A 15834-nucleotide genomic window follows, 5' to 3' on the forward strand; every position below is an offset into this window, starting at 1 on the left:
TGAGGGAAAGGCTGTGGATGTTGTCTACCTAGACTTAAGTAAAGCCTTTGATACTGTCTCTTATAANCTCTTATAACATACTCCTGGAGAAGCTGGCAGTCCACGGCTTGGATAGGAGCACTCTTTGCTGGGTAGAAGACTGGCTGATGGCTGAGCCCAGTGAGTGTTGGTGAATGGAGTTATACCCAGCTGGCAGCTGGTCACTAGTGGTGCTTCCCAGGGCTCAGTGTTGGGTCAGTTCTGTTTAATATTTTTATTATTAAAAGGAAGAGGGGATTGAGTGCACCCTCAGTAAGTTGGCAGATGACACCAAGTTGGGTGGGAGTATTGATGTGCTGGAGGGCAGGAAGGCTCCGCAGAGGGGTCTGGACAGGATGGATCGATGGGCCGAGGCCAATTGTATGAAGTTCAATGGTGTGAGTTGCTGGGTCCCGCACTTTGGGCACAACAACCCCATGCAGTGCTACAGGCTTGGGGCAGAGTGGTTGGAAAGCAGCCCAGTGGAAAATGTCCTGGGGGTGCTGGTCGACAGTGCTGAACATGAGCCAGCAGTGTGCCCGGGTGGCCAAGAAGGCCAATGGCATCCTAGCTTGTGTTAGGAATAGTGTGGCCAGTGGGGCCAGCAGCACCAGGGAATTGATTGTCCCTCTATACTTGGTATTGGTGAGGCTGCAGCCTGAATCCTGTGTCCACTTTTGTGTCCCTCAATTCAGGAAAGACATTGAGGTGCTGGAGTGAGTCCACAGAAGGGCAATGAAGCTGGCGAAGGGTCTGGAGGACGGGTCCTATGACAAGCAGGTGAGGCAGCTGGGTGTCTTTAGCCAGGAGAAAAGGAGGCTCAGGGGAGACCTTATCACTCTCTACAACTGCCTGAAAGGAGGTTGTAGCCAGGTGGGGGTTGGTCTCTTCTCCCAGGCAACCAGCGACAGGACAAGAGTACATATCCTCAAGCTGTGCCAGGGGAAGTTCAAGTTGGACATCAGGAAGAATTTCTTCATGGAAGGGTTGTTAAGCATTGAAACAGACTGCCCAGGGAGGTAGTGGAGTCACCATCCCTGGAAGCGTTCAAGAAATGACTGAACATGACATGTAGTGCCATGGTCTAGTTGACGAGGTGGTGATATGTCAGAGGTTGGACCCGATGATCTTGGATGTCTTTTCCAACCTAAATGATTCTGTGATTCTGTGAGTGTGGAATACAGTCAGAGCCAGATCCACAGGGAGCCTTGGGCACTACAATATTGTCAAATCAATCCTTCATTATTCAGCACAAAAAGTGGAACAACTGTAATGAAATGTGTTGCTGCATGTTTTCAACCTTTTCTTCCTTTCCCCACCATTTTCATATCACCATTCAGAGTAGTGAGAGATATGAGGGTGAATACCCTAAGGTAGATAATTAATTGAACTGAAGTTTCACTCAGCTTGGGTTAATATTTTAATCACTGAGTCACTGGATAGAAATGCTGTGAATAGCAGCTAGTTTTTGAAGGAAGGAAGCAGTCTCCACCTGTTTTTGAAACTTGATCTAGAAAGTATGCTCTGGGCTTCCTTTCTGGACTAAAATCACTCTGGCATGAAAGATGGAGGGAAGTTTGTTTTGTGAAGGTCAGGAATGAGCTAGGTTCTTCACTACTTGACACAATAAGCATTTGCAGTACCAGAAAAAAGAGATTCTGTGCTTGGAAAGCTTCAGAGTGAAAACTGAGATGCTGACAGAGCAATACAGGGTTGTTCCCAGGCTGGAGAAGGATTTTGGAGACAGCTGGTCTCCAAAGAGACACCCATATGCCTGAAGAGGGAACTAAAGGTGAGTTATCACTGTCTATGAATTTAAAGTTGAGTAATGTCCAGAAGGTCAAAAGGATCTAGTAGAAACTTGGTCTGAAATACCTAACATTTCAGACGCTACATTTACAGGAGACATAGTACTTGTACTGATATACAAGTCCCAGGAGACTGATGAAAGATTCATTGATGTTAGATACACTATACATGTGGTCAGAGCTGGTGTTTAGGCATCTGAAGAACCGGGGTCTAAGTTGTTCCTTCAGCAAGCACTTTTGGTATAAATGTTTCTTTCAATATTACAACTGTTATTCACAGCACTATCCAAATCACATTAGGAAAAACCCTTCATCTGTATCTTTTGTCATTTTATATTTGTAATAATGTCCTAAAAAATGTTAAACACTGACTTAGACACCAATGTCATATTTACAGCATTTCTAATTTTTATTTCTGCTCTGCTCTAAGTTTGGAAGAAAGTGTTTGTTCTTCAGGTGTCATTTGGCTTTTAGTTGTCTTTATCCCATTCCTCCTGAGACTGATGACTGCACTGCAACTGGCACTGTTAGTGAAAAGTCAGTAATCTGTGGGGCTTCCCCCTGCCCTTCATCAAGTATTTTTGAAATTTGCAGGGTGTTCCTTGAAGTTTAAGTGCTCTGTAGAGGAATTCATAGAAGAGAATGGATTCCAAGGAACCTAGCTTTAAGGGCAAAATTAGTTAAGGTGAGGAATCATAACTAAAAGAACATTTGTTGTACAAATAAAATAACCATGTTTTGATCATTATAAAAGCCTCCCTGACTCTTCAAATACTGAAACCTCTGTAAGTTTCAGTATCACTAGAAATCTGCACCTGCAGCAACATATTTCTGTGGCTAAGAATAAAAAATATGTCACAGTGAATATCACTCTTCTCAAAATAGCTATGCCTTATTCTGATCTGTAAGTACTGTTCTCCATGGCTGAAGAAAGTCTAGCTTGAAATGGCTGGCCACAGTGAGTGCACAAGTGGTGACATCAGCTATGAGTTCCCTTTGGTTTCACAGCAGCTTCTGCCTTGTGGTGCATGATTGGATTTAGGGGGTCAACTCCGTCAAAGCACATATTTTAACTGAAACCCAAGGAAATTATTGACATCTTTGAAGTTAATGCTCCCATACTGTGCTGGTCTGAAGTGTTAGTACAGAGAAAGAGAGAAAAGCCAAAATGGTCAAATATTCTATTTGTGGAAGAGGGCACATTTCTGTTAACAGAGGACGAGTTTATTGACACCTGCAGTGAAATGGGCCCAGTAAACCCGTGGTGTAAAGAGTATCATTTCTGCTTCCCCCCGGGGATGGCAACCGGGGAGTCTCGGCAGCAGAACAGAAGAGCTGCTGGTGAGGAGGTGTCGCCCTTCGGCTGGGGCAGGTCCCCAGGGCTCAGCTGGGCTGGGGGAGCAGCTGCGGCAGCAGAGACTATTTGCATGGCATCACCCAGATGTGTCGGGATAGCTTCCAGCTTGTTCCTGTGAGCTGGGCCAGCTTTCTTATCGCTCAAGAGAATGTTAAATTTTTTCAGTGTAGAGCCCATGTATGGTGGTCTAGTGGTTAGGGTGCAGGACTCTCACCGCTGCGACCCGGGTTCGATTCCCAGCCCCCCGGGCAGATGGAGCTCGTCAGCCCTGTAAGGCAATCCATCTAAGAGAAGGTCACTCTAAACAAACCTACGTTCTGAGACCCTCACTGCCACTGTCCAAGCTTGCTCGGCCCCGGCAGATGAACCTCAGGATTAAAGGGTGGGCTCAGTTCAGCGCACGCTGTGTCTCACCTAAAAAATCCACTGCGCAGGCTCGAAGGGTTAATGACCTTTCCCAAATCTTCGCTCCCGAAGACTGGCCATTATTATTAGAGCCCATGTCCACAGCGACTACATCTGAACGTATCCGCGGGAAAAACAACTTCTGCGCGCTGGCACTCTTCTTTTGCTCAAGAACAGAGGCACGAAGGTATAAAAGGTTTAGAAGAGACGACATTAAGCTTTAAATAACGTGCTTTCTTTTTTCCCTTCCCATGCGTGGAAGCACGGGAAGAGGGAAGGACCCAAAGTGGCGGAGCTGCAGGGCTGGGGCTGGATTTGCTGGGCGAGAGCTCGCCCTGGTGGCCTGTTGGCAGCTTGTCCTTGCAAGAGTTCACCGCTGCCAGGTCCTTACGTGCACACGGCTGTTACATTTGTTATTCCTCTTACTTTATCATGGTATTCTCCTTTTCCCACTGCTTTTATATATTTATCCCAGTGTAGAGACATTAAGACTAGAAAGAGACATTTCTCAAAAATTTCAGCTATTCTTTGCATGTATGTTTTTGTGTAAAGTAAGTATTTCTCTAACTTTTTAATAGGGAAAATACATTTTTTGTCATTATAGAAATTGCCACCTCCTTGAAAATGTGTCATGACTTCTCTCTTGTGTCCCAGAAAGAGGCTCTTTGCAGTACTGCCAGAGAAGGTTAATAAACAACCTTTCAGGAACCTTAATTTGTGTCAGAAGTCCTTATTCCTTCATTCAGAAACATCATAAATAAATACGGTAGCCTGAAAACTCCAGGCCTGTTGACTGTACAGAAAGGAGTGCCAGGATCTCTCTGAATAGCTGGAGGTATAGTTTAGTTATCTCTGGTTTTTGTTTCTTATATGTTAGGTCAAATGTAATTTGCCTGGGAAATAGATAGTATAGGACTATTTACTAGAAAAAAAATCATTAAGCTTTCCCAAGGTATGGCAAGATATTTTCTTTTCAAATTAATTTTGTGAAATCCGGATTTATATCACTGTAAAACCCATGTACTGATTGCATGTCCAAATATACCTAGAAATAAGGAAAAACCTTATACCATGACAGTGAAATGAATTTTAAGGATGACACCACAATTTTTTCCTTACTAGACTTTGAATGATGGTAGCCCAGGTGGAGTTGAGTCCAGCCAGGAAGTCACTTCGACTATACCTACAGCACAGCCTGTATGAGGACTAAACCACAGGCCTGAACTTAAAGGCAACTGGTGAGGCAAAGGGTGGGAGGTGTGTGGGTGGAGGCACAGATAAGGCTTCTGACAGCTGTTCTCACAGGAGCCTGTTCCAGGTTACAAAGCTGTGCCACATCAGAGCACAGCTTGAACGCTGGCAGCCAAAGCCTGGATGGACAGATATATCATGATGATGATAACAACAAAAGTTTTGTAGGGAAGAAAGGTTACAGGGTTCTCAAGGTAGTTAGAGTCTCCTTGTGTGCCTTGGGTTTTGATTCTGAAATATTTCCTGTTTTGAGTTAGGGGGTAGTGACACACCCTAGCCCAGGTGTTCTAGCTGCATACACAAGTATGAAATCTCTCTCTTCTTACTTAATTCGGGAAACTCCAGTGACCCCTTGTACTTCCATCACTGTAAAAGCCCCAGAGAACATGAGCAGCTTGGTAAGTGAGCTACTGGATAATACAGTAGAAAAGAACTGAAGTATTTATTGATCAGGACAATGCTCTTTTTTTCCTCTAGGGTGTGTTAGTCTTCTACACTGAACTTGGTTTCTTGGTTCTGGAGCACACTAGTCACAAAACTCCTTTTCAGGTCTTCTCTATGATGTTGGACCATCCTTTCTGTTCTGGGGCCAAATTATTTAATTATTGTATGTGAAGTGAAACAGCTTTAACAAGGGTGAGTGAGAATATCTATTGTTTGAATACTCAGAATTACATGTCTATCTACTTTTCTCATGTGCTTTTAGCCTGGCATTTCTCTGTCATTGTACATGCTAACTCACTTGAGTCTCTGTTCTGTCTCTTGGTGTACAAGTGTTTCATCCATAACTGCCTTGCTATCCTTATGTATTAGGAGCTTTTTTCAGCATTTGTGAAAAGTGTGTGCTTAATGTGGTGACAAGGCTGATGTAAATTATTTCCTTGACAGCATGTGAGTCCTTCTGCAGATTTAATCCAGTCTATCTCTTGCATATTCTGTGTGAAATACAGTGGGGTATTTAATAGGAGAAAGAGTGTGTTTCCTAAGATAAATGGTATTTGTAAGATGAGAGTATCCTAGCTAGGTGATGAGTTGGCTGCACAAACCCAGCTATAGGATACAACACTGTTAGACTCTAGCACGTTTAAAGCATAAAAAAGCTTTATGAGGGGTTTATGTTTGTAAACTGTATTTTATTCAGCTTTATATGAACGGTGGCAAGCCAGCATGTGGTAGTAACTCTCAAGTACTTCTGAAAGCAAAATGATTTTTAGAATGTATGAGAACTACTCTGACAGATTTTCTTTGAGTCACAGGTAATTGTAAGCAATCTGATACTGATGGATGTTACAATAAAGTCACTATACCTCTGTATCCTGAAGTATGATATGGGTTTGGAGGGTTGAATATAAAGAATTAGTTTTGAAAATTTTTTGAGAATTCATTCTGTTTGCATCCAACAGCTAACAGGTTGTGAAAATGCCTGTAGGAATGATTAGGTAATGAAAGCAGACAGTAAAAACATTTAGGATAGAGAAATAGACTTTGGACATGACAAGGTGCTGTGTAAGACAAAACGCTGTCATGCCTGCGTTAGGCCCATTAAAGCTATGGGGGAAAAGGGCGGGAGTGAATCTTCTGCATTCTTCTGAAAGACAGAAACTGTCAAAAGAGACAGATTGAAATCTGTTGTAATAGTTTTGTACCAAGTGATTCTCAAGTTCTCTGGCTACAAGGCCTAGACACTTTTAAAGAAATAAATGCTTTTTGGTGTGAGTTTTTATTAATAGCAATGCTAAATATACCGCTCTATTAAAGAAGCAGTAGAATGCTAGGGATGATGTGCTGAAATTATCAATTTTAAAAAAATAAAGAACTCTTTAAAAGGATTTGCAGTAGATTTTTAAGAGCAGATGTGTCTGTCTATGGCTTTAGATCCTTCTGAGTAACTTGCATTTTAAGAATGGTGTATTATGATGTATTACTACGGCTGTAATACATTTTGCTGTACATGTTGGAGTAGCATTTCAAAGGCCCCCATTATCTGAATTTAGATCTATCAATAGGCATCCAGATCTTAAAAGATATAATTGCTCAATAGAACATGAGAGTCAAATCTTAACCCAGACTTCAAACCCAGGCTGTACCCAGCAATTCCTTATTATGGTTGTTATTAAGTGAGAGCTGCTTAGCATTTACCAGTTCTGGAAATGTTCCCTATAGTAATTAACTCTTGGAACACTCCTAAGGAAATACAGCCAAAATTCCTGTCATTTTCATACGTGCATGATTAAGCCTCTATGGTCTTATTTCATAATTCAGCCACTTAAAGATATATGTTACTTTGCAATGACAGGGTTGTTACAGTTTAATGGAGTATTCTGTGTTACCGTGTTGACACTGAATTTTCCTGAACTCTCAAATGCATGAGAAGTTTTGTATCTCTTTTTCAAGGTTGCTCTAAAGAAGACACGAAGATAGCTTCAGTTATTTGCCAGAAATGGATTTCCATGAGAACAACTTGAATTGTTCACACTAGAAATTAAGGGTAGATTAGAAAGTAAGGTACTTCATTTCGGGTGAATTATTATTGATTTAAAGGGTGTTGATGTTTCCTGACAGGCTTGTTAAAAAATGTTCGTAGTGTTTAATTCCTGCAAGATACACACCGTGATTTTTCCAGATGGCACAGTGATACACTGGATGGCTGTAATGTTATATTTCTTCTGTCTACAGTCCTTACCAGTAAGAAGTTCCCAGCATAAACAGGCTGATTTGATTTATGGTGCTCTTGATCTATCCTGATTATAGCATATAACTCACTTTGCCATGTTTGGTCAGCAGACGTAATTGGACATCATCCTGTTTTCCAAGTCCATGTCCTCCCTGACTACAGAATGGCCTGCCAGTGACTGCCATCACTGATGGTATTTCTGCTGTGCTTCTGTAAGACTGGTATCATTAATCCAGCAGTTGTGCCATAAATTCTACCACATGTGGTTCGGTTCTTTAGGGTATTGAGATTTCTTGGCTGGGCATCTGCTGCTTAATATATCAAAAACGTAAAGACAAAAGCAAACTTATTTAATTTCGTATCAAAAAAATGCAGAGAATATGAAACCCACTATAAATTAACTGTCTATTTACTCTTTGTGAAATGAAATAGTCTGAGCCTTTCTTCCGATAAAACTAATTATAGGGTTCAGAAATTACTCAGATTGCAGATTGAAGCTGTACCAATTTTATCTGACAGATCACTGTAATTGCAGCAGTAAAGTTCCTGCAAATTCATGTTGCTTAGTAACATTATGGACAAAGTTATGAGGAAGGAGTCATACTTTTTAACATATACATACTTCCACTGACTTTTCTGTTGGAATGTCATTCCCTACTCGCATATCACCGTTTAAACATTATGCCCTGGCAAGACACAGTCCTGTGTTCCTGGAGCTTGTGCCGGTGAAGACTTATCTCAGGGAATACCTTTGTGCAAGGAGGAGTTACAGCTTCAAGGAGACTCCTAAGCCAAGTGTATCCATAAATCTTTGCAAGCTCCAGACACAGTGTAGTTATGCTAAACTTAGTTACAACTGGGATGCAATGTAATGTAATGGATTTTGCAGAAAGGATGCACAGGCTTGCCCCATAGAAGGGAGAACCACACAACATCACATTGAAGGAACACTAAGAATATGGTGCATCTATCTTCACCTTCACCTCACTTAATGTTTATCCTTGCATATTATTATGGTTATAGGTGGCAACATTAACCAATAGAAAATTATAATAGCAATTAACTTTAAAGTTTGATTCCATGCACATACTCTGAAATCTAGGCCCAAAAGAGGAAACAAATTGTCTTCCAACCAGTGAATACTGGCATCCCGGTTTTGCCAAGTCTTAGAAATGTAAAATGTTCTAAGGAGTATGGATTAACCCAGAGATGGATACATGTCAGGAGTATTATTTCTGCTACAAACCCAACAGTTAAATGCTGATGTGGATGTCTGGGCCTGCCACAGCCTTGTGCTCAGCAAACAGACTCCTTTACCAGCATAAAGCACAACTCATGTTAGTGACACTTTGTGAGAAGAATTCAACATTTAGACAGATGTCAGTTTTGAGGCTTCCAATTTAATTAGTGATAAAATGTGTTTAAATGTGTTTTCCTTTCTTCCTTCTTGAAAGGGTAATGGAGATAGAAACTTTGACCAGTCTTTTCTGATATAATTCAAAACCAAATTCAAATACACAAGACCAGATAAAGTAATAGGACTGCATGGTTGGAGGCAAATCCAATATGTCTGGCATTAGAGTAAATTTTACTTTTATTTTCTCTGAATAAATATCTGTTTTCAAGGAAACTTCTAAGAAGAGAGGTTGCATTTTTACAGTATATGTGTGATATATTCAGTTTGAAGTAATACTGTACACCCTTACATTGTCTCTCGGCTTTGAGATGTTGATATTTAAAAGAAGGTAAACCCACCTTTTTTTTAGGGGATTTTTTAAATTATAGGCACTGCCTCTAGTAACAGGAAATATCACAAAATCCTAGTAAGGCTGTTTTCAGTTGGTTTTGACTTTGGCAAAGTTTTGGTATGTGGACTATAGGGTTTACAACAGGCTTTTCTCCTTTGTTTTGAAATTTCAAGTAGAGATTGCCTAGGAAAAAGTATACATTGTTAATTAAACTACTCTGGTTTAGAACAGGGGATGGAAATGGGAGGCTGTGTTCCACATGCTACAAATGACCCTCTGAAAATCTGCTTAACTGTCTAGGTTGCAAGTGTTTGCAGAATTGCAGTTTGTATGAGCTCAACAGGGACTTGGCTAAACCACCCTGATAGTGCTCCTGTGTGCAGTCGCAGCGATCCCAGTGGGCTGCAGTGTGACGTTCCCACAAAGTTTGTATTTGTATCAGGTTTCAATATAACTTTATTTGATCAGTTAAGTCTATTCAGGCAAACAAACTGTCCCTCAAAATTAATCCTTTGGTTTTGAGCCAACATTTGTTTTTGCTTGCTTCTGTTCAGGAAAAAAGTTTTCATTCACTTCTTGCTGTGCCGTTTGGGTTTTTTATTACTTCTTTTTTCATCTTCAGACTTTTTGGGGTGAAGGATATTTCCTGTTTTGCTTCTACGCTACATTGTGCATGACAGGATTAATCCTTTAGTTGGAGGTCAAGGACAGCTGGCAGAGTTTTCAAGTGATCTCAAGAAAAGTCAGGGCTATATATAAAGTGTTGAGTAATAAGTGACATATTATATGATCACCTCACCTAAATTTGTCAGTAAAGGAAATAATGTTTTGGATATATTTGAACCCTTATTCAAGTTTCATTAGTATCTTTAAAGATTGAAAACTGCCCAGTTTTCCCCAAGATCTTCAAACTTATTGTCAGTGTTATCTCTGCTTAGCTGGGTGAGTGACAACAACCCAATCCCCCAGGTGTGGGGGAACCCTGACAGCTGATGGATTACGGAGTCTTGGCTTTTACCTGCTCATAAAGTCATTGAAAGCAAGATTTTTTACTGAGCTCTGGCTAAGTATAGTGGGGGGAAAACCCCCCCAGACCTACTTAGTCACATAATGTGATGTCATGTGTTATGCTGATAATTGGGTCAGTTATGTAAAGAGTGGTCTTCTAGTGATAGAGAGCCAAGATAGCAAACGCTATGACATCTTCTCTTTCTACAACCCTAAGGTGAGGCAGGCCTTGGGAAATTAATTCCTAGGTCCTGCACTTGGAATGCCTTGGCCGTCACTTTTTGAGAGGGAAAGGGCAGCATCAACTGGAGTAACTCGGAGGACACTCTGGCCCATGTTAGCATGTCTGTGCAATTCAAAAATATTCTTTGCTCTTTGAGCTATTCTAACTCAGATTGGTGTAGCATAGAGATGCCTGAGCTACAAGACCAGAAGCAGCTTGGTGTGATAGCACCAGCTTCTGTATAGGCTAATTTGTTCCTCTCAGTGGCAAATATTTTGAATTATTAGCTAGGATCAGAATACTGATGTGTCTACAATGCAAAATTGAATTAGTTGTAGTTAACAACACTTGGTGGGCTTTTCTTAATTCAGGATATTTTTTATGAAGGTTAAACAAACTTGTGCAAGAGCTAATGGAAATGGTTGAGGGTGGTGGCAGGCAGAGGTGTCTGGGATGCGACCCATCTTCCAGACAGTTTGACTGTCTCTGGAGTGTGTTTCTTTACATTTCCTGTCCACTGTGAACTTAAGTAAAGACACTCTTGGCTGTGCCTCTTTTGCCAGCATTATTATTTTGAGGTTTGGTATAAAATAATTTAACATTGCTTATTTTTTACCTTGCAGACTCAGAATATCCTTTGGACCAGATACTGGTTAAGTGCTCACCTGTCACATAACAGGTAGCGTGTGCTATACTGGATGGTATTAACAGAAAATAATGACAGGCATCTAACTCCTCTGGTAAGTTTGCTCCTAAGTGATATATAGTTCAAAATGTATTTCATGTGAAAAGAATGGTGGTTTTTTTAATTGCCATTTAATCTTCTCAATATAAGGCTGAAAAGCTAGAAAGTTGGGCAAAAGCAGTTATAAAACTCATGTCCCTATTTTTGATTTTCCTAAGTCTGTACAAACTTTATGTGCTACTTCAAATTATATTAAAACACCTTGAGAGTTTTGGCGATGTCTGTAGTGGATGGAATAACGTACCAGAATTCACATTCCAAGTTTTCTGGATAGCAAAATTGTCCCACTTTGAGTTACCAGGAAATCTCCTAACTTGTTTGGATTATGTATTTCTTCTCGGAGGAGGGGCAGCTGATAAATTTTCACTAGGCAGAACTAAATAGTCAGAATCTTCTCTGCCCAGTTGCATTATGGAAGTGTAACACTGGAAGTATTCAGCTGTGGTTTATAGAGAAGTTTGTGTGGAACAGCACACGCACTAATGTTTCCGTCGATTGCTTTATTTTTCTGCTCTCATTTTAACCGTGTATTAATATGCACAGGTAGCGTGTGCTTATATTCTCATTTTTCCACTTTGGATGTGGCAAATTAATTTTACTTAGTGATAGTATTATTGAAACAGAAGCAAAGGAAGCAGATATGTAGCTCAGGAAAAAAAGTTTTTTTCTCCAAAGAGTTAGATGCTTTTACGAAATAGCTGCACATGAACACAATTCCACTTGTTTTTAAATACCAATACGAAAATGAAAAGTATATAAAAATTTAACGTATGCAAAAACTTTCCATATGGAAGCACTTGTTAGTGGGAGAAGTACCAGCTGGTTAAAGGACTGTAACAGGGTGTGGTTTCCAAGAAGACTAGAATCAATAGCATCTGATGGCATTCTGTGGCTGTTAAAGCGAAATAATTTTCACAAACACATTTAGGAAAATTTATGTAAGCAGGAAATATGTTAAAGATGAGGAAACTAACATTCCTCAGAATCTTTTAAGGCAGTAAGAAAGACTGTTCTTTCTTTATTCTTTCACAGGAGGTTGTTTCTGTGCTGCCTTTGCCCATTCTCTGTCAGTCCAGGGTCATTCAGCTCTGTAATAAACAACTGTCTGATAGAATCTGTCAAAAGCTTTTATTGCTTACCAAGCTGTTCCATTTGGAATGTTGCACCACAGAAGCTGCAGTAAGATATTGTCAGCTTTCCTAGCCTTGCATTTTAATTTCATTCAATGGCACTTTAATGAATTGTAGTATCTGTTAGCCCAATCTGAGGCTTTATTTGAAGGCTGTACTAGCTGATTAGAAATCCATCCCTCAGTGACTTAAGTGCAGGAGTGTCTTTATTAGCCAAGTGGTTTCCAAAGTGTTGAGTGCTCTCGGTGACCTCAGACATGAGAAGGAGCTGGCAGGGCTGAGCAGGCTGTGGGGAAATTTGCATGTTTCCCCTGTGTGAACAAAACTTTCAAAAGCAAGAAATTAGAGGTGGTGCAATCATAGGTCTAACTTGTCATACATAATATATGTGAAACACTTGACAAGTTCTCAAAGGTGTTTCAAATATGCCCACATGGAGATCACATTGCATCCGTGTCTTGAACCTTCAACATTGTTAATAGAGCTGGTGTTTGTGAACTGAGGATTCTATGTAGCCTCTCTCCGCATTACTCCCGGCCATAAAATTCAGTCAAAAATAAAACCGCTAATAAGCATCGTGTGTATTGTCCCCAACCAGACCCTAGTTAATTCCACAGGCCTTGAATAGTAGTGGGATGCCAGATATAAATCAGGCTCTGTGATATGTACATAACACAACTTATGCTGTTTTGCTTTTAGGCCCATGCTTTCTCTTGTTCTATCCATGCAGTAAGACAGCCCTCTGAGATTCTTCTTTGAAAGGATAAGTCTTCTGTGAAACTCTTTATGTCGGGTAGGGGTTTTCATTTTCTTTTTTTGTTTTTATTTTTTAATTGTCAGCCTTACCTAAACACCTTTCAATTTGTACTGAGTAAGTATCATAAGTGTGGTAAATTCTGAAAATAACATGAGGGAAAGTCTGGTTTCTTTTGTGCATTGTGTAAAGTATTGGAAATTTCTCTTTTATTCATCTCTAGGATCACTTGGACTGATCTGATTAGAAGGGACATTTAAAGTAAGACTAGCCTGTAGGATTATATTTCATGTTAAGTGCCATTTTAGAAAAAAAATGACATCCTCTACTTCTGCATGTTGTATTCTGCTTAAATAAAAACTGATACAAGTATTGGAAGATGGGATGTGTATGCAAATAAAGGCAAATTAATTTCCACGCATGCTCCTTCATACCAGTTTACATTACCACATATTTTCCAGTATTTGAGTTGGAGACCAGCAGACAAGGGAAAGGACAGAGTTGTCTGAAGTTGAGTTGCTTAAAAACTTATTTTTAAACACCATTACTTAGTGTTTTAGCTCTGTCTCCAGGCTTGCTGCTAACACTTAGGGATTACGTTGATTTGTGAGAATAACCTGCTCACCAAACACCCCATTGAAGTTGTCTTAGCTAACAGAATCACACCAAAGAAACAACTTTTCTTTTAATTTGTACTGCATACATCAAGCATTAAAAGAGCATGTTGTCTGATATGCAGGGACAGTGATTTTTGAAAGCACTGGGACTAGATACTTAAGCACAGATCTCTTTTTATAGGTTAGTCCTGGCTATCTGGGGAGCCAAACTTTCTGCAGCAAAAGTATGGGTTTCTACCAACAATAGCAGTTTTCGCATTCAAGCCTCTGTCTTGCACATGCCTGCAGAAGAAACAGAAGTATTGTCATTCTAGTCTATTAGTATAAAACAAGAAATGAATGTGAAACTTCAAAGCCGTCAGGTTTCAAGGAGTGAGCGATATTGCTACTGTCTTTTTCCAGATTTCTATTAGAGACAAGTTTTCTAACCTTAATCCTGGTGTAACAGTGAGGGAACATAAATCCATGTCTGCAATACTCTCTTATTGCTTATGCCAGAACAAGCAACACTTCCACTGAACTGCTGGAAATGGCTTCTTCATTACTGCTCCTCCTTGTATTATTCAGAGCAGTCCTTGTAACTTTCCCTTGAGAATGCCTCACCTAGCAAAGTGGTTATTGTTCACAATATTTATATTCTTGGGACTGGGAGACCAGGCTAGGCCGTGTTCAGGAGAAGAACAATGTGACTTTTTCTATTAATTTCAACTGAATTGCATGTGGGATTAATTAACCCATGGGCTGGAGTGAAAAAGCTGTCCAGTTGTAATGCATTTTTGCTTTGTTGAAGGTGATTGATTAGGAGTTGGAGTGACAAGAAAACCTACAATACTCTAGAACTATGCCATGAATTTAGAATTTGTAATTTCATAGATGACTTAATTTTATTTTCTAGTTGTACATGAAAAATCTGATGCCAAAACTTAAATGGGAGTTTTCATTTTCTCTGCCACAGGATGTTCCAATGAAAGTGTTCTGTAAAAATCTTCTCTGACTAGAAAGATCAAAGAAAGCAAGTACTAGCTCAGGCATTCTCTATGAAGCTGTGTTTCCTCTCACCTTGTCTGTTTTCTAAATATTGATCATCTTGTTCTCTGCTTGTTCCCAGAATTTATCATGATGTATTTGTAGTGATGTATACCAGAATCACTTACTGAAATAACAAAATGACAATGTAACATAAATGATAATGTTGGAACTTCGATGAAAGCTGTATCTTGTCTCCACCAATAACCCCGTGCAGGAAGTCTGTAGAGTATTAGACTTTTGGCGATCACAATTGTAATCTTAATCAAGAACTCAGCCTTGCTAGGAAGGATAGAGCACATATCTCCCCAGTGACAGACACTTCAAAATCCAAATTGATTGTTTTTCTTTCAGTTTGTTGTGGTTTTGCCTGTAAAAATAAGGTGAGCATCATTCTTTGTAAAAAAAGAGAATGCTCAGGGTAGTATTTAGCCTGAAATCCTTCAGTTTTGTATAGGATTGCTTTATTTAGAGATGTTTGGGGAGGAATGGCTGAGTAACTTCCAGCCATAAGTGACAATGGGTTATGTGGATCTCCTTGGTATAAGAACAAGTTGTATTTGATGTTTACTGTACTGGAAAAAGAATATGTTCCTTTTGTTGTAAAGAGTTTCTGAGCACATCAGGAATTCTGTTTTGACAGTGGTCTGGTCTTTGTTCTTTTTCATCCATGAATCATCTAATACATATTTTTTTTACAAGTGTTTATAGATATGGCTCAAGTTCTCAGACTGCCAGAATCTACAGCTATCAGTGGCAAGTGTTTCACAAGCACACGGGGGCCTCAAGACAGCAGTAGAACTTCTGTGGGTTTCACTGTATTTTTTGAGCTTGTTTTTCTCACGGATTTAAGCAGGTGTATAGAGCACTTCCGAAGTGCACGCTGGCTGAAAAGGTAAACATCTGATGTGGCGTTTGTGGTAAAAGGACCCCCGGCAGCTCCGAGCACAGCAGAGACCAGAAGAGCAGCAGAGGCATGAAACCGGGGGACACTCCCTGAGCGGCTCCACTTGACCTTGACCTTGACCTTGACCAGCAGGTGCTGGAGGCGGTGACGGATGGGGGGACGC

The sequence above is a fragment of the Lepidothrix coronata genome, unplaced genomic scaffold, assembly GCF_001604755.1.
Source record: "Lepidothrix coronata isolate B3197 unplaced genomic scaffold, Lepidothrix_coronata-1.0 Scaffold10, whole genome shotgun sequence".
Lineage (NCBI taxonomy): Eukaryota > Metazoa > Chordata > Aves > Passeriformes > Pipridae > Lepidothrix > Lepidothrix coronata.